Below are 24,643 nucleotides of genomic sequence, written 5' to 3'. Positions count from 1 at the left end.
ACATCAGTTTCCTCCTGGGAGAAGTTTGGCCGTCTGACGTTGCTGCTCTCTTCCGCCATGGCGAATTGAGTAAACTCTCATTACACCTTCGCGCGGCGCATTTAAGGGCGAGGAGAGGGGCTCATTTGATTGGTGTGATGTGAATGGGCTGTGTAAAACCCACTCCACGCCTTCTCTCCTCCCTTTTTCCGACTTGCGCCGGTAGGAGGGACAGAGGTGGGGTAGAGGAGTAGCTGCGCCAGGGCACACGGTGTGCCAAACTTACAAAATCCGCCTGGCCACACCCAGTTGGCGAAGCGCAGGTGCGCTGCCCTATGACTTAATGTTCCACCTAAAAAATCCTGGCAGTCGGCCCAGTGAATGTTTCTCCGACTCCAGCTGCTGCAAGAGGCAACAAAACATTCTTTCATTGCATAATTACAGTTCACTAAATAAACTCTCCACGCTATGTACAGTGGTTACATGAGCCTCAAAACCAGCCACAACTCAGCCCTGAGCAGAGTGACCGTCTGCTATTGACCAATCAACAGACTGCTGTGTTCACAGCTCCACATTTTAATACCAGATCTGTGTGCTAGGTACCCCAACAGAGGGGGGACCATAAATTGTAACGGTGAGGAATGGAAAAATGACCAAATCAGAGCAGCTTAATTTCCACTGTTAAAATTAGTATAAAACAATGACAGGCTGTCTGGAAGCTGCATATGGGTTAACTTCATTTTTTTGAGGATAAAACCCATTTGAATCTTTAGCTCAGATACACTGACAGATCTGGTGGTTTACATGCTCCTGTGGGAATAATCACAATTTTAAGGAAGCCCATTTCAGACAAACATTTAAGCTTTTCAGTGTCTCTGAAAAAAATTATTGAGAGCAGACAAAAAAAATCAAGCCCTGATAACTGGATTAAAAACACTTTAACTTGCACCAACAGGAAAAATAAATGACACTGTACAATTTAATAAAAAAGGATTATAGTATGTTTAGTTCAGCAGGTTTATTAGTAACTTGCAGTTTAAGATAATTAGTCAACATGGACAAGCCTGACCAAAGGGCAATTTTGGTACTCCACCACCTCCTACCACTCCAATACTTTCAGTTTTGTTATTATGGAGAGAAAGGGCTCAAGCTTTACAGACATCCTAGATTAAAAAAAAAAAAAGTAACAAAATTACACTTAGCAGGCAAAAGTACTCTTTGGAGAATGCAGGGTTCGAGTACATTTCCATGTTAAATATTAAATCTATAGTGAATGAATGTCTGGGCTATGGAAACAAAATAGTGACAAAACAGCACACTAGGCTACTACATAGTATTTAACAGTTAAACTTAGTCTCTCAGTAATATATTTAGCTGTGAATGTAATGCATTGAGGTTAGTGTACTTACATCTGGACTGTTCCTCTTTAATGCACATACATGACTCCTCTGATACTTGATCTAACATGGGCACTTTGTTTGTTTGGTCTCCACCCCTCATTATCATACTCTCCTCTCTGCCCACAGAACAGGTTCAGCAGGATAAATTCATATGTGGAGATGTGCTGCAGAAACTTGTCATGAACTCGTCAGTGTTTAAAAGGCAGTGATGATACAAGTATTTGTAAAAGTAAAAGTATCAATACCACAACGTAAAAATCCTTCTTCAGCAAAAAGCATAAAAGATTTATCAGCAAAATCCAGTGTTTCAGACCATTAACTAGCATATTATTATAGATTACATTAATATAACCTATTATTAATAGGTGTTAATGTAGCTGTGCAACATGGCCCTACTGTAGTTTCGAGTTGTGATTCCCAGCCTTTTTCCTTAAGGGACCTTTATTCTATAAGTGACATATTTTATGGATCTTTCACGATATATTCAGTGCATAACAATAACAGTACAGAATAACTGATAAACTGTATAATTAACCTGAATAATGAATGTGATAACTGCAGGAAGTTTGTGTAAAAAGAGCAAAGTGGATGAATTTTTAACAGATTATTTCCTTTGAACATTACATAAGAGATAAGATTTCCTGGTGGTTTTAGGAACTGTTTATGTATTTTTTTTAAATGTTCATCATATTCAATCATTTTAAATTGATAGGCTTTTGACAAATTCAATGTTTTCTTCTTCCTGACATTTGGCCAATGTTCTATTAGCTCTTTGGATTTTTGTATTTAGCAGAGTTTAGGCTCTGTGAATTGGCATATAGCTTGCATTCAGTCTTTAGGAGCCCTCATCTTGTGAAACGTGTGTGTGTGTGTGTGTGTGTGTGCGCGCGCGTGTGCGTACGTGTGTGTGTGCGTGCATGCGTACATTTGGGAAATGCAAGTAGATTTAGGGGGAAAGCTTGTTGTTCCCCAGGTAGTTTGTACCAAGCAGAGGCCTGACATAGTGTTGTGGTCAGTGAGTCAACGGATAGTTTATTTCATTGAGCTGACAGTTCCTTGGGAAGACTCAGTGGAAGAAGCCTATGAAAGAAAAAAGCTTAGGTATGCAGACTTAGGAGCAGAAGCTGAGCAGCAAGGATGGAAAACTAGGATTTGTCCAGTGGAAGTGGGGTGTAGGGGATTCATAGCAAGATCAGCTGTCTCGCTCCTCGGGGAACTCGGAGTGCGGGGACAGAGTTTGAGGAAGACAGTGAAGGAAATGTCAGATGAAGCAGCCAGAGCTAGTCAGTGGATTTGGATGAGGAGGAATAATGTCAGTTGGGGGTCAGCAGGGGGACCTACTAAGCAGGGTACATAACTCCTTGAGATTAGGTGGAGAGATCCACCAATCAGTCCTGTCAGAAAATCCAGCAAGAGGAAGGTGTTTTAAGTGTGGAAGTGGCCTATTTGAATCCCTTTTGTTTGAGACCATGCTGCAAGGTGAGTGTGTTTTCTGTTCCTGTGAGTTTATCTTCTCTATGTCCTTTAACATTAGCTTATATTGGAGTTATCCTATGTAATGTGTGAAATAGAGTATGGTGAATGTGCTAGGATAGGTAGTATCTGCATTGTCACTACCTGGAGCTCGCATAAACGGAGCCTGGGTTTATTGAAGGTGGCAGTGTTGTTTGGGCTGAGAAAGCCTGTGAGTTTATCTTCTCTATCTCCTTTAACTTTCGCTTATATTGGAGTTATGCTTAGCCTGGTTCCAGACCATAGACCCTGCCCACTCAACTGAGTAGGCTTGCATCTCTGGTCTGGCATACTGCAATGAATTTGCGATTTATCTCGCCCAAACGATGGACGGACCAATGAACGCCGGGGGTGGGGGAGGGTCTAGCGATTAGCCAATCAGTGCCACGCTGATGTCAAGCTGTATGCCGGTGGGTAACTGGTGAGGATAGCAACAATGGTGACCGCTACAGATCCTACAGACCACATTAATGATGCTATCGAGGTATTTCGCCACTACTCTCGTTAATGGAGGACCAAATTAAGGAAGCTGCTAAACTGGATTTAACGGCGATGGCAGCTGGGCATGCACGACGACGGAGACATTTTGTCATGTTCGCTTGTTTTCGGCACCACCGAGGCATGGATACTAATGACGTCAGATTCTGGGTGAGTCGTTGATCTCTACTGATTGGTTAGGGAAAAATCAAATTCCCTCCCCCTTGTAAATCGCCTTCAGTGGAGGCAATGTCAGACTGAAGGTTCTGCGAGCTTCAGTCTGACACTCAGGCAAAGTTATGCTATGTAGCGTATGAAATAGAGTATGGTGAATGAACTAGGAAAGGTAGTATCAGCACTGTCTCTACCTGGAGCTCGCATGTACGGAGCCTGGGTTTGGTTGAAGGTGGCAGTACTGTTTGGGCTGAGAGAGCCATGCGTAAGTAAGGTAAAGGAGGTTATTGGGTTGGTGCGGGGAGCAGTGAGAGCTGGCATTAGGGGAGTGTCTCTGGGACGCCAGAGATCACTGTCTAGCCTCCTGGAGGTGTCGTGGGACAAACTAGACAAAACACTGGTGGAGGTTCCCACCCGATGACCCCAAAGAGATGATAGCAGGTAACAGTAGCTACATTTGAAGTTCTGCATAAAAAACGTGCAAATCACTGAACTATCCGAAACAATTTCCTGCCAATGTTTGACAATAAAAGCTCCCCCACTAGGTCACTGTAAAGCAAAGTCAGTGTATTGGTCAAAGTCATGGCTGTGATGGAAGTAGTCCCCCTTGAGAAATAAATAAAATTGAAATTGAAATATATAATTGAAAAATCGCCTCATGACATCCCGGTAGAAACGTACTTGTGTTACTATTGGGACATCATGAGGCATCCCCGACACAGTGTCGGTTGTCGTCTACAATTTAAAACAGACTCCACTGGTTCAACTTTTAAAAATCAAGGTAGGAATTTGCATGCAGCTTTTTAAGAAGTTCTAACTCTGGTATTTTTGAGTCAGTCCTATGAGTCTTTTAAAATCTGACAAAGTCAATTAGTTTAGTGTCACATATGTGATTTGCTTTTACCTCTAAGTTGAACCAACTTAATATTCATCCAAAAGTTGTGGTGATATGTAGTGATCAAATTATTTTAATTAAGGAATTCTATTTATTTCAATTCCATCCTACTCAAAAATATCGTTTTTTTAATTTTTATTTTGACCAACTTCTTAGAATAAGTTGTCAACTGACTAAAACACGTTGACAAAACAAACTTCATTTTTTTTATGCTGAAAACTTCTTCATTTAAAGAGTTATCTACTAACCCCATGAATCATTTCACGTGAAAAAAAATCTATTGGTTCAACAAAAATTAAGGTAACAATTTGCATGCAATTTTTAAGTAGTTCCAACTCTGTCATTTGTGAGCCAATCCAACAGTCTTTATAATTTGATGAATTGAATTAGTTTAGTACAACCGCCATGTTTTGCTTTGACCTCGAAAAACAGCTGAACCAAAAGTTGGTGATATTTAAGGTGATATTTAGTGGTCAAAGAGATATTCAAATTTATCTACCTTTATTACACCCAACTCAAAAATGGTAAGTATGTTTTCGATTTGACCAACTTCTTAAAATAAGCTGTAAACTGTAATGTAAAAAACATAGTTTTTTAATACTGAAAAACTTCTCTATTTTAAGTGTTATCCACTAGCCCTATAAATCATATTTTAGAGTGTGCTCTGTAGGGCTGTCAAAATTGCTCAAAAATTACGTTCGAATATTCCTTCTAAAAATAACTCATAGGTTCGAACCATTCAGAATTTTTTTTTTTTTCGCATTATGTCCACAAGAGGGCAAACTAATACAAGGAAACATAACTACTTGTAGGTATTTTTATTTCAACATAAACGTCTTTGAAAACATTTACATACCTACACATTAAAACACATAAAACAATTATCTATAACATTACGTTATAAACGGCCGTGGACCTCTAGCTCGCCACCCCTCTCTGACCCATCATGCAGTGCGTTCAGTGCAGCGTCCCAGGCCAACGCCCACTCGCAAAGAGGACAGCTGCAGTGGTGTTTTTTTTCCCTCCACAATTGAATATCAATTTTCACATTCGAAGGTCCATTTTTTTTTCAAATTCGAATTTAAATTCCAATTTAGAATATTCGTTGACAGCCCTAGTGCTCTGACACACTACACAGGATAAAATTATCAATAATCACACATAACACTGATTATCACTCACAATTTAAGCTGACAGTAGGATGGCCGGCTGTAGTCTGAACTAGGCATTAGAATTTCCTTATGCAAATTAACAACTCACCTGCTGGCACCAGGAAAAGAGATGCAAAACCTGTGATTTGTAAAGGAACAGGGAAACTGAGGGGTTGTTGATGATATTTATAAAGTTGATGGCACGGCAAGCTACATCTACTATTTGTATTTACAGTACTTGATTTAAAGTTTTCTGTATATAAACAACCAAGTGTTTTTCAGTATTTTTGGCTAATATCTTTCATAAGTGTTTGGTACAGGCACAAGCCAACCATCCACATACTCACATTTACACCTGATGTCCTCTAAGAAGAAAGCTTTCTGCTGACCTGTCCTTTTGACTCTCACAAAAATAGTCTTAGATGCATTGTTAAGATGCATGTCGCTGAATATCAGGTTTGATGCCATACAGGTGGACCACAATGATTGGACGAGCCTGGCACAGACAGTTGGATGTACAAAACAGTTCTCTTTGAAAAGCAAAATCAAGTGTATTTCTCCATAGCAGCCGTTCTTGAGTTTAATAACACAGTCCGTCTTGTCGGACTTCTTAGCGTTAATCGATTGATAATGTAGAAGGAACACCCCTTGTGAACTCTCCCAAAACCGAAAGTAAGGGAACAGGGGTGAGATGGGTCACGCGGAGGGTCAAATGTTTACGACTCTGCCCCCGGTCTCACCCAAGTCTTGATAAATGCTCCTTTCAGCCATCCTGATGCCAAGAGGGGTAAAAAGGTCACTTGAGACTCCTCCAGGTCCCGGATGTCGATTAACATCTTAAAAGAATTCATCTTGGGGCAACACAGATTGACGACCAGATCAGGGTCGTGTCTTACCAAGTTTCTATTGTAACCAACTTGAAATGTCTCTTGGAGGTTTTTCTGTTTTGTAGGTCAAAGTATCAGTGAATTATGAGTTCATGTTTTTAATCCCTAATTTAACATGAAGCCATATTGCCCTCTTGTGATGATAGTTAGGGAGGATTCCCTTAAGAAATCCCATATTATATTTAGAGTTAAAATAGAGTTGGATTGATTAATCAACTTGTTTTGATGAATATGTGCCTTCTCATTTTGTTTTATTGTAACTGCAGGTAAGTCTACAGTGTGTGTATTAGAAACATTTATACTTGTGTTCCGCTGATATATGCAGCATAATAATCATATTAAATTTAATTTGATGTTAAGAGCCGATTTTGACCATAATGGGAAGAGTATGTGTCTATCGTGCGTAACATGCTAAAGTATATAATCTCACAAATTAAAGTTTCATTTAAAGTTCATTAAGTTTCCTCCAGAATAAAGTAATGTATAGACTAAGAGACCCGCCCTGCTTTGGACACACCCCGTCAAGCTAGTGGGATAAAACTATTGAGCTTGGCGCATCTCCTCACTTTTTTTTTACTCCTTCTACTTCTTCTTCTTACTTACTTACTTTCTTCTTTCTTTCCTTTTTCCTTTTTACTTCTTTTACTTTAATTTCTACTTTTTCTTCTTCTTTCTTTTGCCATCCCTCCTTCTAGTTATATTCTTTATGTCTGAAGCTGTTACGCTGTTAAACTCAGTTCCTGCGTAACTTTCTTTTCTTACGATCGAAATTATTTTAAACTTTTAAGTTTTCCTCGACACGTCCAGGATTGTTTTGCCTGTCCTGAGGTTTCTTTCTTTTTGTCTGTGCCTTCAGTAACATTATAGCTGAAGCGACAAAGCCAGCCTATTGCAACATTTTTTTTCTACATGTTGATAATAACTTTGATAATAATATTGAGCGGCCGACGAGATTGTTTTCAACTTTATTATAAGCAGGGGTGGGTAGAGTACTGAAAATCTGTACTCAAGTAAAAGTACAATTACTGACAAAAAATTACTCAAGTAGAAGTAAAATTACTATTTGAGAAACCTACTCAAGTAAAAGTAAAAAGTACCTGGTTAATAATTTACTCAAGTACAGGTTACTTTCCGTTTGAATATTTTTTAGGGTGTGCGGACCAGTGCAAAATAATGAAAAAACAGCCCTTGATAAAACTTTTTTTTAATGAAGCAGGTACCAATCTTCCACTCTCCATCTCCTTCACTCTACCCAGGTACCAATCTTCCACTCTCCATCTCCTTCACTCTACCCCTCTTTTCCTTACCTAACCTCTTCTTTCTCCATTTCCCTATCTGTAATTTGAGTGGATGACCTTGCTTTAAAAACAGAAACAACATCCCAACTTCTTTGTCTTTTCTACGTCTTTTTCGCTGTTAACAAAATAAATAAAAACCAATAAAATAAATAAGAAACCATTCAATATATGGTAAACAATAGCACTATAATGTTCCCAAGTTCCATCCACAAATGTGTTTGTAAAGGTATAACAGGTCCCTGTAGGACTTTCCTGCCAGATCACCAGGTGTCAGGTGAACTATTTTACAAATGACCATAACAGTAACAAAATGAAAATCCCATCTCTCCCTTGTTTTGTAAAAAATATGTCCTAAACTGGGATTATATGTGCATAAATCTCTAATATGCTAACTTAGTTGGCTCTTTTCAAACAAAAAGAAGCTCTTCATTTCGACCTGGCTCCGGTCATTTTTTTTGTGTACACGGGTTTCACCGCTGGGTGGTGCTATTGCATTATACCAGTAAAGCCCCAGTTATCCGAACGGGCCATTTAACCAACAGTTACAGGCCGCCACACAGAAATCTCACCATTCCGACGGTCCGCCATCCCGAATTCTGGTCCCTGAGTCCTGACAGTGAGCTATGGCGAGCCTGTAGAAGCTGTATTTCCCATGTATGTCAGCGATTTTCACCGGGGACGTACGCGAGTAATTCAGGCTGACTTTACCTGTTTTTCAGCGAACTCTTCTGGTAATTTTATTAAAAGGGATGGCATATAGGTCCACAGTAACTTATTATTTTTATTATTATTATTGTTATTATTATTGGCTCTTATAAGAGTGGGCTACAATGAGTACCGGGCCTTCAAATCACAGCATCCGCGGTGAGAGGACACGGACTGTGTGCGCTTGCGTGTCAAGGCGATCACGGATATTTGATGTGGGAAAGATGTAGCCAGATGTATTACCTGTTTTAGCTACGTGGCTGTCCGTCCGTCCGTCCGTCCGTCCGTAGCACGAGTCATGTGCACCACTTCACCACCGACCTGTGCGTAAAAGCGCACCCCTCCTTGAGGCAATGAATGAGGAAATAATCGCCCCGGCGTTTAATCAGACCGGCATTTAATACGCAAAATGGGGTCAAACCCCCGGCGGCTATTTGGAAATATACGGTAGTTGTAACGAAGGTAAATGGCAAATGTAGTGAAGTAAAAAGTAGATTACTGGCTTAAAAAAATACTTGAGTAAGAGTATAAGTACAGTTTTAAAAAAGGAACTTAAAAAGTACTTGTTCCTCAAAAAAACTACTTTTTTACTCATGTGCGTTACTTGTAACGTGTTACTACCCACCCCGATTATAAGTGAGTTGCCACAGCTAAATAGATAAACTGCTGTTCGACCTGCTGCTCTATCAAAGTTTCATCAGAGCCAGCAGCTGCCAGCCACTTGTCCCAGTGGTTCTTTTGCCAAACCAAGAGAACCGACGTTTGAGGGCCACCTGAAGGACGTCGCAGTCAGGCTCAACCGCTCCTCCTCCACTGTGTTCCAGCCAATTTCATTCTGCTGGGAAGTCCGGGAGCCGCAAAGCGACAGTACAGGGTCCTCGGAGAAACATTCGCCTGATTCAACGCTGCTAAGAAAGTAGGCAAAGAATTTCCCTCACCTGATGCAGCCGCTGTGTTGTGATAAGAGTTGATGTCGAATAGGAGACTAAATTATCCTGATCTTAATTTAGATTTCCTTAGGTAAATGGTTTTGCGCATCTCTGCGTTCCCAATTTATCTATAGTCACATACTCTCTCTCACTATCACCAGACTAAATAACTGACAAAAGTGTTACCTCTTGTCTTGATCCATTTATACATACTGTTGTTTTTATGTTATTTCGTATCATCCTCCATTATTTACCACACATTTAGCCTAAATAAATCTTAATTTATCACCAAGTCGTTGTCTGTGTATATGTCTTTTGAGCAGGAGCTAAGATCATTGTATAGAGACTCATAACCCAGATACAGAGATTGAGTCATTATTGATAAGTGTGCTGACAAATTAATAATTGGTTTACGGAGTTATTAATTTGATTAGTCGCTTCCCTCATTAGGAGGGTGGTGCCCCAAACTTTATTACAAGTGCAAACATTCTCTAAAGGTATTGCTCCTGTGTCCGTTACTATAGCTGTCATAAGCTTCTATTGGTCTGACATCATTGCCATTGCCATCTTTTACAGGTCCGAGCTTGGCTAATTACTCACCAAAATCTGATTGTCGGCTAAAAACTAAAGAACTAAGGTGTCTGGGTATAGGCTGCCAAAAGAGAAACCTCTGGCAAATTTGTATAGGGTCATTACCTATGCCATTGAGCAGAGCCCTTAAATATCCATTGTCTCTCTAACTTAATTCACTGGGCTTACTGCCAGCAACTTTTAAGGTGGAACGTTAACTTGACGACATTAATCAATTGACACACCTTAAATATTCCATATGACAAGTTTGACCATTACTTTAGATTTTATATGACATACACTTTTAGTAATGAGTGGATCTTCAAACTTTGGCCAGGTTATGTGACACAGTATATTCTAATCCTCATTTGGAGAAAAAAAAAAGCGTTGTGGAGCATCTTTCCTGTGGGCTACAGCAACACTTATTCCGTGGGCTTGCCTGAGAAGGACTAAATCCACAAACCAGCTATTTTTAAATTATCAATTGAGAGAGACTCTCTTTATTTTGTTTTGAATATGTCGTTGTGCAGCCTCGTTCTATTGACGATAAACGAGGTGTAGACTTCCATCTGTGTTACCGGTAATGAGGAAATACAGTGAGTGCTGGACAGAGCAGTGAGTGACAACAACCCCGCCCACATTTAAGAGTACTGTTTGCGGTGGGTCTAGGTACCATGTCTGAAGGGTTACTTTAGGTTCCAAAGGTACCATACCGAAAGTGTTTGGTGGAAACAGAGCTTAAGACCCCCTTTAGCCTCCTGATAGGTCCTGCAGGAATTTGTGCTTGCAACACATATGTGCCCCTGCAAATTTTGTAATAAGCACTTATTTCTAACCTGGAAATCCAGATGCCCCGCCCCTAGCAAATTTGAATTTGCACTGCACGGGAATCTGGCCCCGACGAGCAGAGCCCGCTGAATCGCCAATCAGACCAATCAGATAAGTTGATCTGACAGAGGCGGGCTCTGGGCGGGCGTAACATGATGACGACAGCGCTGTGCCGTAGGAGTCGAAAAGTAAACAGCCAAGATGGCAGCTGCTGAAGGACCACATCCATTCAATTTAGCTTTGGAAGAAACGCTAAGCCAACTACACTTATCTTTTTCCTTGAGAGAGGAGCAGTAGACTGCCCTAGAAGCCTTCGCTTCCAGGAAGGACGTTTTTGCTGTTTTGCCGACGGGATACAGCAAAAGCATAATATATCAGTTGGCCCCACTGTTCGGCAAACAGGGGCTTAGTGCAATGAATACGTCACCTTGTTTTTTGCTCTGATTGGTCATCGTGCTATCCAATAGCGTGCGGTGGCATTTGAAATGCCTCAGTTAGTGCCGCCGCTTGGTTAGGAAGGGTGTATTGGTGAGGGCCAGACTCAAAATCTTTCTAGATTTGAGTCTGGATTTCCAGGCTAACTGATTTCTACAATGAGAAATCAAATTCAGAACCACTGTTAAGAGCAAAATACTCAGAACTCAACATCTACTAGCCTTAATGGTCTGATTGTCGATCAACATGTATTCTGTCCCTGATTCGTGTGCCATCTATACACCACTGACAGATAGCTAACAGACAGGATTCAGAGAAAGTCGAACACAGTAGTAGATATCAAGGCAATTGAATCAAACGCAACTGGACTTAGTTTTGTCTTAGAAGTCGTTTCACCTCTTATCCAAGAGGCTTCATCAGTTCATGCTTGTCTGACTAGGCTGGAGTCTGACAAACTAGTGTGGAAAACCCAGGTATTTAACCTCTGAGTAGGTCTTCACAAGGCCAATGATGTCATTGGTTCGTTAGTGCTCCAATGGTGTGTCAACAACGGTCGTTGAAACTTCTGCTGCAACGGTGGTCGACGGTGTCAGACTAGTTCCACCCTAGTCAGACAAGCATGGACTGATGAAGCCTCTTGGATAAGAGGTGAAACGTCTTCTAAGACAAAACTAAGTCCAGCTGCATTCGATTCAATTGCCTTGAGATAACTATGATCTGGATAAATGAGAATATCCACAGGCACGGTAGTAGAGTTAAGGTGTTTTACTGAGTCCTTTTTCTCTTCTTTCCATTCTTTTTGTAAAACTGAAATAAACACAAGTTACAAGGCTTTGGTTACAAGCAATTCTCGAAAATATAGCACAAATGAATTTTCATTCCTTATGTACACATGCTATGACAACAAGCTACTTTTTTTTTTTTTACTTTTAGCATTTTTACCCTTAAATGAAATTATCACAAAGTAGTTCGTTTTTAACTCAAACATATGCATTCTAAATTATAATTATGCACATTTGCACAAAACACAGAAAAGGTAATGAAACTTACAAGCAAAGGCTCTCCAAGGCAAAAAAGAGAAGAAAAAGGGGAGAGGAGCTGTCTGTCTGACCGCATGGAGAAATTCTTGCACACTGCACTTTTCCTGGCTGACTTCTAACCTCGGACTCACATGATCTGAACTGACCACTCAGCAACATTTTGCTATCAATAATGTTTTATACCACAAACTGCCACAAGGTGGGGCTAAAAAGAAAGAATTTGAGGCCACAGAATGTGTGTCATGACAACATGTATTCTCTGGCAGCACTCTGAGGCTGTGTATTGGCTTCAATGTGCCCTTAAACCATGTCTAACCCCATATAAACCATAACCTGTTAAACCAGTTTACCCATGCCTTTATTATCTTGTTTTGATCTTTCTGTTGCAGCAACAGTTAGGTTCATTAAACCATGTGATCTCTGTCAGTGCAGGGAGGGGACAGTTATTATACAACGGCCCAAGTATCTAGTGAACCAGAGAAGTGGATCAACTTGACTTCAAAAGTAGGGAAAAAACATAAGTACATCTTAATTGACAAATACAATATTCTTTCCATTGATTCATTAAGTAAAATATTCTGCTACACAAATGAGAAATAATGGTTGTGCAGATATGTGTAGAAAAGGTAGGAAAGAGGTAGAACATTTAGGTTAATGGTCTCTGTGGTTTAAGGACCAAAGGGACGCCTTGCTACTCTTATTGAGACACTGCAGGCCAGAGTCCTGCATGGTCCCTTTTTGAAAACCTGCACCTGCACATACTTGTAAAGCTCACTACCAGAACCAACAGGCTACCTGACAATATGTCAAAGTCAAAGTCAGACCCATGGTCAAAAGTTGTCACAATGACATTTAAGGTGTGCTGATTGATTCACATGATCAGCTCATGCATTGAGTAACATTACAAGTAAATGTCTCACCTTAAAAGTTGCAGTCGGCCCAGTGAATTAAGTTATTTTTTTCTCAGATTATAGCTGCTGCAAGAGGCAACAAAACATCCTTTCATTTTATAGTTACAGTCTAATAAAACTCTCCACGGTATGAACAGTGGTTACATGAGCCTCAAAACCAGCCACAACTCAGCCCTGAGCAGAGTGACCGTCCTCTATTGACCAATCAACAGACTGCTGTGTTCATAGCTCCACCTTTTAGTACCAGATCTGTGTGCTAGGTACCAACAGAGGGGGAACCAAAAATGGGGACGGTGCAGAGCGGTTCTGTTGGTACCATCCACAACTTTTCACAGTGGAAATGGAAAAACAGCGTATTGAACTGAACTGTAGTGTACTGCTCGGTGGAAACAGGGCTTATGTCTCTGGTTTGAATCCAACTACCTCACACCCCCACCCTTCTCCCCATATTTTCTGTTTGCCTCTGATCTATACTCACTTGAAAGCAAAAATGTCTAAAATTTCTCCCCAACAGAGGGGTGATCAAAAATGGGGACGGTTAGGAACGGTTCCATTGGTACCATCCACAACTTTTCACAGTAGAAACAGAAAAATGCGTACTGAAAGGAACTGAACCGTACCGTACTGCTCTGTGGAAGTGGGGCTTTATTGTGCTCAATTTTAGGTTCATGCTAGTATTTTAGTTTCTACATGTTGACATGCTTTAATGGTCAGAAACATTTAATTTTCCTCATGCTGTCTGTGCTGGAAAACCTGTATTCACCCTCTGTCTGAGAAAGCTCAGTTGTAGCGCATGTCTCTTGAAGCCCTTCTCCCAAAAAAGCCCAGTCTGCTTTGATTGGTCAGTGTTTCCAGGTCTTCCACATCTCAGCGTCTCTGTACCATCATTGCCGATCAAGCATGATGAACCTGTTATATTTTTTTATCATGTCTGTTGGAGTAACATTACTTTGACTGTTTGTCTCCACATAATGCTTAAATAGCTAAATGCTAACATCTGCATGTTAAAAAACTGATGTTGTTTATGTATGTTTATATATTTGCCATCCAAATATTTTCTAAATACTCAAATCTGAATCAAAATGGTGACCGACAGACTTCCCTGAAGCCGTGCCACTAGCACGGCTTAAAAAAGCCCAAATCGTGTTGTATGCTACCCATAACAAAGCTCAGCAAAAGTAGTAATAATATTTTACTGCAGTTAGCGTGCAATTCATGTACTGAGGTGTCATACTAGATTTCAGACATACTAAAAACTGCACATACAGTCAGTAGGCGATTTGAGTGGGAACGTCATCCCCCTTGTGAGCAAAATGACAAAAATTCCTCTTGCTAACCTGCCATACCTCTCCAGCCTGGTCAAGGCCCAAGACACTGTTGGAAAGATCCTGCACTTACTCATGATATCAGTTTTTTTTGCACTGCAAATATTACCCAAATATGTTACATTACTAACTGTGGCAGTCCCATGATTCTGCAAGAAAAAGACCTTTAGGTTTGTAAGTAAGTAAGTAAATTTATTTATATAGCACTTCTCACAGAGAGGACTCACAAAGTGCTTCACAAGATAAAATACAAAAAATACGATAACAGAAACAGTGCAAAACACAGTGCAGTGAAATACAGAGATGATACAATGGACAATTAATGGAACGCAAGTCTAAACAGATGTGTTTTTAACTGCTTTTTAAAAATGTCCATGGAAGAGGCCGCTCTCAGCTCATGAGGTAGTGCATTCCACCATTTCGGTGCAACAGCCTTAAAGGCTCTATCACCTTTCGTCTTTAATCTTGTGTGAGGGACAGTAAGTAGGTGGCCTTCAGCGGACCGCAGTGACCTGACAGGACAGTGAAAGGACACCAGATCCGTCAAGTATGCAGGTGCTTGACCATGGAGGGCTCTGTAAGTGATGGTTAGAATCTTGTGCTGGATCCTGAAATTAACAGGGAGCCAGTGCAGGGATGCCAGGACTGGAGTGATGTGAGTGAACTTATGAGATCTGGACAGAAGCCTGGCGGCAGCGTTCTGGACTAGTTGGAGGCGGTCTAATGAAGTTTTATTGAGACAGGTGAAAAGAGAATTACAGTAATCCAGACGTGAGGAAATAAAAGCATGGATGATCATTTCTAGCTCGGAATAAGTTAACATGGATCTGAGTTTGGAAATGTTTTTGAGGTGGAAAAAGCAGGAGCAAGTTGGAAATGTTTTTGAGGTGGAAAAAGCAGGAGCAAGTGACAGTCTTGATGTGGTCATCGAAGAGCATGGCCTGATCAAATGTGACCCCAAGGTTTCTCAACTTGGGGTCACATTTGCACTGAGGGACCCTAAGCAGCTGGCCACTTTAGATGCTGAGGCGTCAGGTGCAATAATTAAAATCTTAGTTTTAGCTGCGTTCAACTGAAGGGAGTTATTAGCCATCCAGTCCTTAATTACATTCATACAATCGTACAATACAGTCCTTTGCATGCAAACTGCGTTTACATTGACACACAACACACAGTACACAAACAACAATACACAAAGTCTTTTCTAAAGACTTACAAGTACACATGGTGTACAATAAGACAAAGTACCGGAATGCTGTGTTTGCGACCACCATGCAGGCATCGGCCACTACTAAGCCCGGCAGCGTAAAGTGCAAAGAGAAGTTAAAAGAAAGTTAAAGGAGAGTTGGACAGTTAAAATAATTTAACTGAAAATAAAAAATAAGTTAAAAACTAAATTTAAAAGGAGACCATGTTTAGACTGGGGCTATTCCTCACTACGGAGGGAACAGGGCTGGTTTTTTGTTCAGGAGTGCTATGGATGTAGGTATAAAAGAGAGTTTGTATCTGTTGCCTTTATACCTGCTAGCCCTGTAGCGTCTGCCTGAAGGCAGGAGCTGGTATTCTGGCAGTAGTTACGCTTTTATACTCTCACGATCAAAGTTATTTTAAACTTTTAAGTTTTGCTTATTAAGTTTTCTTTTATCACCAGTGTTTTCAACGTTAATAATAACTTTGATAACAATATCGAACGGCCAATGATATTGATTTCATCATTATTATGAGCGAGTAATTATAACAAAGTAGACAAGTGACGTGGGGGTACCCACAGGACACCACAGGTTCAACCGCTCCCCCCACTACAGTGCGCCAGCTGGTGCCATTCTGTTGGAAAATCTGGGAGTTGCAAAGTGAAAGTTTGGGGCCCCAGGAGAAACGTCTGCATGGTTTGCTGCTAAGAAAGGAGGCAACGAACTCCCCTCACAGGTGACCCGCTGGGCAGTGGTAAGACCTGATGTCAAATAGGAGATTTAATTATCTTATCTAAATATTTATCTAATTCCTTAGATAAATATTTTGCACATTCCTGCGTTCCCCATTTATCTTAACATACTCTCTCACTACACATTCCTGCGTTCCCCATTTATCTTAACATACTCTCTCACTATCGCCAAATTAAATATCTCACACGAGTGTTACTTCTTGTTTAATCCATTGTACATACTGTTTGTGTTATTCATATTTTGGAGTGCACTGACTGATGAGTGGGTAACAAAAAGTGACGCTGATAAATGTGCAGAATTACACAATCTTTACACACTGACATGCTCTGTTTCACAAACACCAAGAATGTGAACAAGCCTGTCATAATGTCTAACGTACTGTGGTATAATTTACCAAAGGACAATATATTTACAACAACTACTTGGACACCAGATAGATAGCATTTGTGGTGTCTGTTACTGTAAGAGCTTGGGTACTGTAATGTAGCTTTATGTCAGGAAACTTAGCTTTAGGTAAGAACTTTTAGAGTTTTCAGTTAGAGGATTTAGACAAGAACAATGTTGGAAAATCTGTTGTTTATCTTACAGTCAAAATTAATGTTAATATAAACCAACATAAACCACAGAGAAGTCAAACTACATGTGGCACTCACTTTATTGAGATGTATTATGAGACAGCATACAATATCACACACATTTATGCATTTAAAATCAATGTAGATTAAAACACAACAATTGTTGAGTAAATAACAATAAGCCAAAAATGCTAGTTTATTACTATAATCTAAACTAGTTCTCTCTACTTCCTATATATGAATGAAAACATACACAAGTCATTATTTTGTAGTAAGCAACAGTTTTGTCCTTGAACATGAAAGAAAAACATCAAGATCACTCTTTGAAAAGTCTGTGTCAGATCTAACTCACAGCATGTATTGTAAAGAAGGTTCAAGGTTAAAGTGAGACACCCAAAATATCATTAAAATTTCATCACGCTGGTCTCAATCGATCAAAGTGAAACAAATGAAATAAAAACATGTAAAAAACATGCACATATTCAAAACCAAGAAAAAAAAGTTTAATTAAACCCACACCATAAAAACCACTATAGCCCCGTTTCCACCAAACACTTTCGGTATGGTACCTTTGGAACCAAAAGTAACCCTTCAGACATGGTACCTAGACCCTAGCGTTTCCACTGCAAACAGTACTTTTAAATGTGGGCGGGGTTGTTGTCACTCACTGCTCCGTCCAGCACTCACTGTATTTCACAGAACGAGGCTGCAGGCAGACATTTTCAGAACAAAATAAAACAGGCTGCAGCGAGAGTCTCTCTCCATGGGATATTTAAAAATAGCAAGTTTGTGAATTTAGTCCTTCTCAGGCAAGCTGAGCGGTTTAGTGTTGCTGTAGCCCACAGGAATGATGCTGCACGGTACTTTTTTTTTTCTCTGAGTAAGGACAGGAATATATGCAGTTCAAATAACCTGGTCAAAAATTAATATATATATGAACATCTGAAGATCCACTCATTACTAAAAGTGTATGTCATATAAAAACTCAAGAAATGGTCAAAGTTGTCATAGTGACATTTAAGGTGTGCTGATGGATTCATGTCGTCAGCTGAGTTAAGTTTTTTTTTCTCCGACTCCAGCTGCTGCGAGAGGCAGCAACACATCCTTTCATTTTATAATTACAGTCTAATAAAACTCTCCATGTTGTGAACAGTGGTTACATGAGCCTCAAAACCAGCCACAACTCAGCCCTGAGCAGAGTGACCGTCCTCTATTGACCAATCAACAGACTGCAGTGTTCACAGCTCCACCTTTTAGTACCAGATCTGTCTGCTAGTTACCCCAACAGAGGGGGGACCAAACATGGGGACGGTACAGAACGGTTCCATTGGTACCATCCACAGCTTTTGAGGGTGGAAATTGAAAACAACGTACCAAACTGAACTGTACCATACTGCTCGGTGGAAATGGGGCGTCTCTGGTTTGAATCCAGCTCCCTCCACCCTTCTCCCCACATTTTCTGTCTGCCTCTGATCTATAATCACTTGAAAGCAAAAATGTCTAAAATTTCTCTGCATGTAATACACAACAACAAGCAAACTCAAAGTACATTAAAAACTCAAAAAGAACAAGGATACGATAACTTGACAAAAATGGTTGAGATCAAATCCAGAGGTGTCATGTCTCTGAGGGATCGGTGTGCCCACAGGGACCTTCAGTGGGTGATCAGGCATCTGCTGATTCTCTCCACTGAGCAAACCTGAAACGTCCACCAGAGAGACAAACAGTGAAGTTGTGACATTGAACAGTAATGAATTACAGCAGGGCTGTCATATCATCTCTCCCATCATCGACTTTGATCATCAGTTTCACTAAAACTTACCTATGCACACGTCATGAATGGGTTGCTGGGACGGGTGGATCAGCACTAGTATAATTAAAAGCATTGTTAGCATTATTCAGAACAGTTCATAGTCAAAGAATTATGTGGGTGTTTTAACAACAGTTTTACCTCATCGGTGGTGGTGCTTCAATTGAGTTTTCCTTCAGTTGATCACAGTAGTTCTTCACCATCTGGAGCTCCACTGAAACATCTGCGAAAAAAAACAAACAAACATATTGTTCACCAGTGCACTATCAATTATGAAAATGTGGTGACTTATTCATTTCAATTAAATATTTTCAATTTAAATGTTCCATTTCAGCTTGTTCTCACTCCCAACTCGTCAAATACCACCACTTTGTCAATGACTTTGGCGACAGGTACAGACATATAGAGGCACCTTTCGCTAAGGTATGATACGCACTGGGCAGCGGCTATTTCTGATGCTGCTGGCAACTGCCGCAGTATAAATAGCCAAAAAGCCCCTATAGGGCAGGTGAGAGGGTGGATGGGACAAACAAACACCGGACACACACCTGGTAGTTCACTGTCCGTGTGAAACCAAAACTCAGTGGAGTTATTAAAAACGTAGTTGCGAGTATACGTAGCACGCAACAGTAGTGACATATGTCACATGATGTATTTCATGTGATGCGACGCTACATGAGGAAGAACTGTACTTATTTTAGGCCAAACAATGATGTTTTTTCTAAACCTAACCAGGGACTTTTTTTTGCCTAAACTTAAGAAAATAAACCAAAAGCGAGGTGTTTTACCTTTGTATTAAGTTTATTTTGAGAAAGACTGTATGCATGTTATGAGCAGACCTGTACATTTTCCTGAGAAAATGAAAATGTATTTTAAAAAGACATAATGTAAGTAATAAGGGTCAAATGAGACGAATGTCCAAAACCGACACAGGAGGCTACCTAGCACGTCATATTTTGACGTTTAGATCCACTGACAAAACAGCGGTATTTGACAAGTTGGGATGAGAGTGCGTTGTCCATTTACCTGGGATTGAGTCACCATCTGTATTGAGTGACAGCTCGATTGATTCCTGCATTGTGTTCTCCAGTTCCCCCAGGATCAGCTCCTAAATGAACAAATTCTTCATCACTCTTCACTCACAAAGCCAAATATTGTGTTCAAGATGAACTAAATCTAACATGAATGAACTGTTTAGATGTGTGTTCAGAGGGCAGCTCAGACTGGGCATATTGGCTAATGAGGGGTTTAAGCTCAAAGGGCTAAAGCCTTATTGTTTCTGTATCAGTTTATTATTACAATTATTATTGTTATTATTTTTCTTCAGAATTTTCCTGTGAGATGGTGCATCATAGACGAAGCAAATTTTCCCCAATGACTGGACGTTATGTGCAGTTGCTGCCAAAGAAATATAACTCCAAGCAGCCTGATGGGGCCACTATAATTAAACGTTAACTTCAATAGTTGTTACTCATACATCGTAAGTGGGATTGGCTTGAAATGCGATGCACAAGTCCAGCTCAGTGTGTCCTACAAAAAAGCCTCAAAACCTATCAGGGTCAGCAGGTAAGATTTTTAGTGATTTTGAATTTTTGAAAAACACATTTTTTGACATCTTCTTGTCTGATCCAGTTTGTACCAAATTTTCTATGGATCATCGCTGGACCAAGCCTGTCACCCAGCCCTGTCCCTGCCACCTCACCGTCCCTATGATTGCGCAATTGATCTGCTGCCTGGTGCGCCGCTTCTCTCCAGCTGTCTCTACAACTTGTCTTGCCCCGAGAGGGAGGCGATGGAGAAATACATCACGGATTCTCTCGCTGCCGGGTTAATCGACCTTCCTCCCCTCCGCTTTTTCTTTGTGGAAAAGAAGGCTAAAACCCTATGGCCCTGCGCTGACTTCCGTGGCCTGAACAACATCACAGTAAAAAACAAATATCCTCTTCCTTTGATTAATTCGACTAGTGACTATAGTAATGTTGCCTCTATCAGACTCACTTCTGTCAATGTGGTGTTCTGTTGGTCAGCTGAGGCAGACAAGGCCTTCACAAAATTGAAACTCTTTACTTCTGCACCTGTTTTGATTCAGCCTGACCCCAGTAAACAGTTCATCATGGAAGTCGATGCTCCTGACGCTGGGGTTGGGGTAGTGTTGTCACAGTATGTTGGTCCTAATAATCGCTTGCACCCCTGCACCTTTTTCTCCCGCCGTCTGTCTTCCACAGAGCGCAACTACGATGTGGGTAACTGCAAGCTATTAGCTGTAAAGATGGCCTTGGGAGAATGGAGACACTGGCTGGAGGTGGCTGAAGTACCATTCCTGGTCTGGAGTGACCATAAAACCCTTGCTTATATCCAAGCTGCCAAAAGGCTGAACTCCTGCCAAGCCAGATGGGCCCTCTTCTTCAGCAGGTTCAATTTCACTTTCACCTACCGCCCTGGGTCCTGGAATGTCCCGCCAGGACTCCCCTGAAGATTACTATCCTGCCCCAGACACTTTGTCGTTCAGCTCACTTGGGGTATTAAGAAAACTGTGAGGGAGGCCCAGCTGCAGCAGCCTGACCCAGGTAATGGCCCACCTAACAGACTGTTCGTCCCTGACTCTGTGCGTTCACAGGTGCTGCAGTGGGTTCATACCTCCTCTTTCGCCTGCCATCCCGGAGCCAGGCGCATGCTGGAGCTGCTTAAGCACCACTTCTGGTGGCCCACCATGGACAAGGATGCCCGTGAGTACGTGGCAGCCTGTGTCACCTGCGCATGGAGTAAGGCCTCCCATCAGGCCCCTGCTGGTTTGCTCCGCCCTCTACCCATCCCTGGCCAGCCCTGGTCCCACATAGCAAAGGACTTTGTCACGGGTCTCCCTGCCTCCAGAGGTAAAAGTGTAATTTTAACTATGGTGGATCGCTTTTCAAAAGTCGCTCACTTTGTGGCGCTTCCCAGTTTGCCTTCTGCTCTTAGAACTGCTGAGCTCCTCACTGAACATGTAATCCGTCTGCATGGCATTCCCCTGGACATTGTTTCTGACCGTGGCCCCCAGTTTATTTCTCGAGTCTGGAAAGCCTTCTGCACGGCCATGGGGGCCATGGTCAGCCTGTCTTCTGGTTATCACCCCCTTAGACTAATGGCCAGACAGAGCAGGCAAACCACGACCTGGAGTCAGCCCTACGCTGTATGGTGGAGGCTAACCCTTCCACCTGGAGTGACCACCTTCCCTGAGTGGAGTACTTGCACAATTCATTGGTCTGCTCTGCCACTCAGCTGTCACCCTTTGAGGCTCTCTGGGGTACCAGCCCCCCCTGTTCCCCTGCCAGGAAGGCGACCTTGCTGTGCCCTCCGTCCAGGATCACATCTGCCGCTGCAGGAAGGTCTGGCAAGACACCCACACTGCCCTGAACACACTCAGGAGACCACCCAACCCTCAGCTAATAGGCACAGGAACCCAGCCCCTCTTTACCAACCAGGTCAGTAAGTCTGGCTTTCTTCCAAAAATAGCTCCCGACCTCATAGTCTCGCTCACCAGACCTTTCTCAAGAAAAGAAAGGTCTGGCTGCGCCGACTCTCACTTTAAGATTGGAGAAAAAAACGCCCCGGCTTTTTTTATTTCTTTCAACCAATCACAATCGTTGCCACAGCAACGGTGCGCTTGCAAAAATATTGCGGGGGGACACAGGTTTTGGTGTAACACACCCACAAAAATATCGCCTACAGGACGCGAACCATGGCAGAAAAATGGCTATATCCCCGCAAGATCAAACTGCTACACAACCGGAGGTGGTAGGGCGGGACTTCAGCGGGTGGCTCATTCCGCCCAATGAGAGGCTGATCTATGCAGCGAACTTCCGCCCACTCAGACTATCGACCTCATTACCTCCACCTGCTACCATTCCCAGCTGACTGTGAGTCCACTGATGACCTCTCCACTTCTCCTGCTGCATTTAAACCCGGTCTCTGCATTCACTCTTCACCAGTTCGTCCAGTTTCCCTCATTGGTAACGCCCCGCCACTAAACCAGTTTTTGATTTAGTAAAACAGTGATTTTTTTGTGCTTATTTACTTTTTGATCACAGCTTTTTTCTTTTCTTTTGTTCCAGTCCGGCAACTCTCCATTTCCGCCTCACCCAGCCCGTCTGTCAGTCCCCTCTGGTCTCCCTCCCTAGATTCCCTCACCTGGCCTGGCTCCCCGACTTCCCCCAGAATCCATCTCCCAAACCTGTGTGTTCTTTTGGAATAAACATTTGAAGTCTGCATTGTGGGTTCAGTCCGTCCTTTAAGCACTGCTTAACAATATGAGGTATTAAAAAAATGTGACAAACCATCAAGTTTCTCAGATGCTTCAACATAACATTTTTCGCCCTCTGAAACATGATGTCCTTTGAATCTCGTACATGCTTCTCAAGGGTGGTCTTCATGTTTTTCAGAGAGTCCCGTCCTCTAATTTCTGCTGCTTCTAAAATAAACAGTTAAATTATGTCAAATTTTTCAGCACAATCACGATAAAGATAAGTATGTAGTAATATTGTGTCAGGTTGTATATGTCACGGTCTACTATCTTACCTCTGTAGCATTCTTTCATGTTTTCCTCGATTGTCTCCATCAGACTGTTGTAGATCATTTTCTTTAGCTCCCGGATGATTTTATTTAGATTTGTCTTCATTTTTTCTTCCTTAGAGAGACCACAAATTATACAGATTCTTAATTCTTTATTCAGGATCCCCGTTAGTTGTTACCACAGTAACAGTATCAGGATCCCCGTTAGTTGTTACCACAGTAACAACTCTTCCAGGGGTCCACACAAAATGCAAAAACAAGACAAGTCAATAAATGATCACATCATTATGTAGGTCAGGAGACATTATACAGGATGGTGACTATTAAACAGCATCATTACTACACAGGTGTGCCTTGGGATGATCACGATAAAAGGCCACTTTTGATGTTTACGTTCACGGGCAACAGTTCTCGTGGACATCCCTGCAGTCACCATGCCAACAGCAGGCTCCATCAAAACCTGTGCCATCTGTGTCATTGTGTTGTGTCATAAAACTGCACACTTTAAAGTTGCCTTTATCTGTGACCATCCCAAGGCACACCTGTGTCGTAATGATGCTGTTTAATCAGCATCTTGATATGCCTATGTCACACCTGTCGAGTGGATGCATTATCTTAGAAAAGAAGAAGTGCCCATTAACACGGATTTGAACAAATTTGAGAGATATATCTACTGAGAGTATAACAAGTCTTAGATCTTTAACTTAAACCTGTGGAAAATGGGAGCAAAAACAAGTGTTGCATTTAATTTTGTTTATTATACTTTTTTGATATAATAATGGAATAATGAATAAGACGGTACCATCGTCAACTTTTACCTCTGTCTTGAGAAATATCAGTTGTAGTTCGACATCTTTGTACTCTTGCCTCTCTCTCATCAGCCTCTCTGTTTCAAGTGAAAACGAGTTGATGCTCCCGTTGAATGGTCCACATTTTGCTTCATTTCTGAAACATGTTAACAGTTTGAAATGTTTTATAAATGAGGTGTTCACAAGTTTGTATTTTGATAATATAGTTTGTATTAAAGGAGTTATATGTAAGAAATAAAAAGCAAATAGTCGTAAAATCCTCCTAATATGTCACAGAGACTAAGGAATAATGTTCATATGACATACTGATCTCACCGACAACAATAGTACAGCCAGAATATTCGCATTTAAAAAACATTTTTACAGTCCGCAAATCATGTTTTTGTTTTGAATTTGTGTTTTGGCCTGTTGCGCCACCCACCACCGTCTACCAGTCACGCAG

General features: G+C 41.3%; 1 protein-coding gene and 1 long non-coding RNA gene across 2 annotated transcripts in view; both read right to left on the bottom strand.

The window, feature by feature from the left end:
• LOC126405131 (uncharacterized) overlaps positions 1-12,374 on the bottom strand; it is a 17,530-nt gene extending 5,156 nt beyond the window's left edge. The window contains exon 1 of the long non-coding RNA XR_007571557.1: positions 12,291-12,374. This is a non-coding gene — a long non-coding RNA (uncharacterized LOC126405131). The remainder of the gene's footprint in view (positions 1-12,290) is intronic.
• Positions 1-24,643, bottom strand: part of LOC126406154 (nuclear GTPase SLIP-GC-like) — an 82,058-nt gene that overhangs the window by 31,476 nt on the left and 25,939 nt on the right. The window lies entirely within an intron of this gene.

This window comes from Epinephelus moara, chromosome 18, assembly GCF_006386435.1.
Source record: "Epinephelus moara isolate mb chromosome 18, YSFRI_EMoa_1.0, whole genome shotgun sequence".
Taxonomy (NCBI): domain Eukaryota; kingdom Metazoa; phylum Chordata; class Actinopteri; order Perciformes; family Serranidae; genus Epinephelus; species Epinephelus moara.
This window is presented reverse-complemented; position numbering and strand designations above follow the sequence as displayed.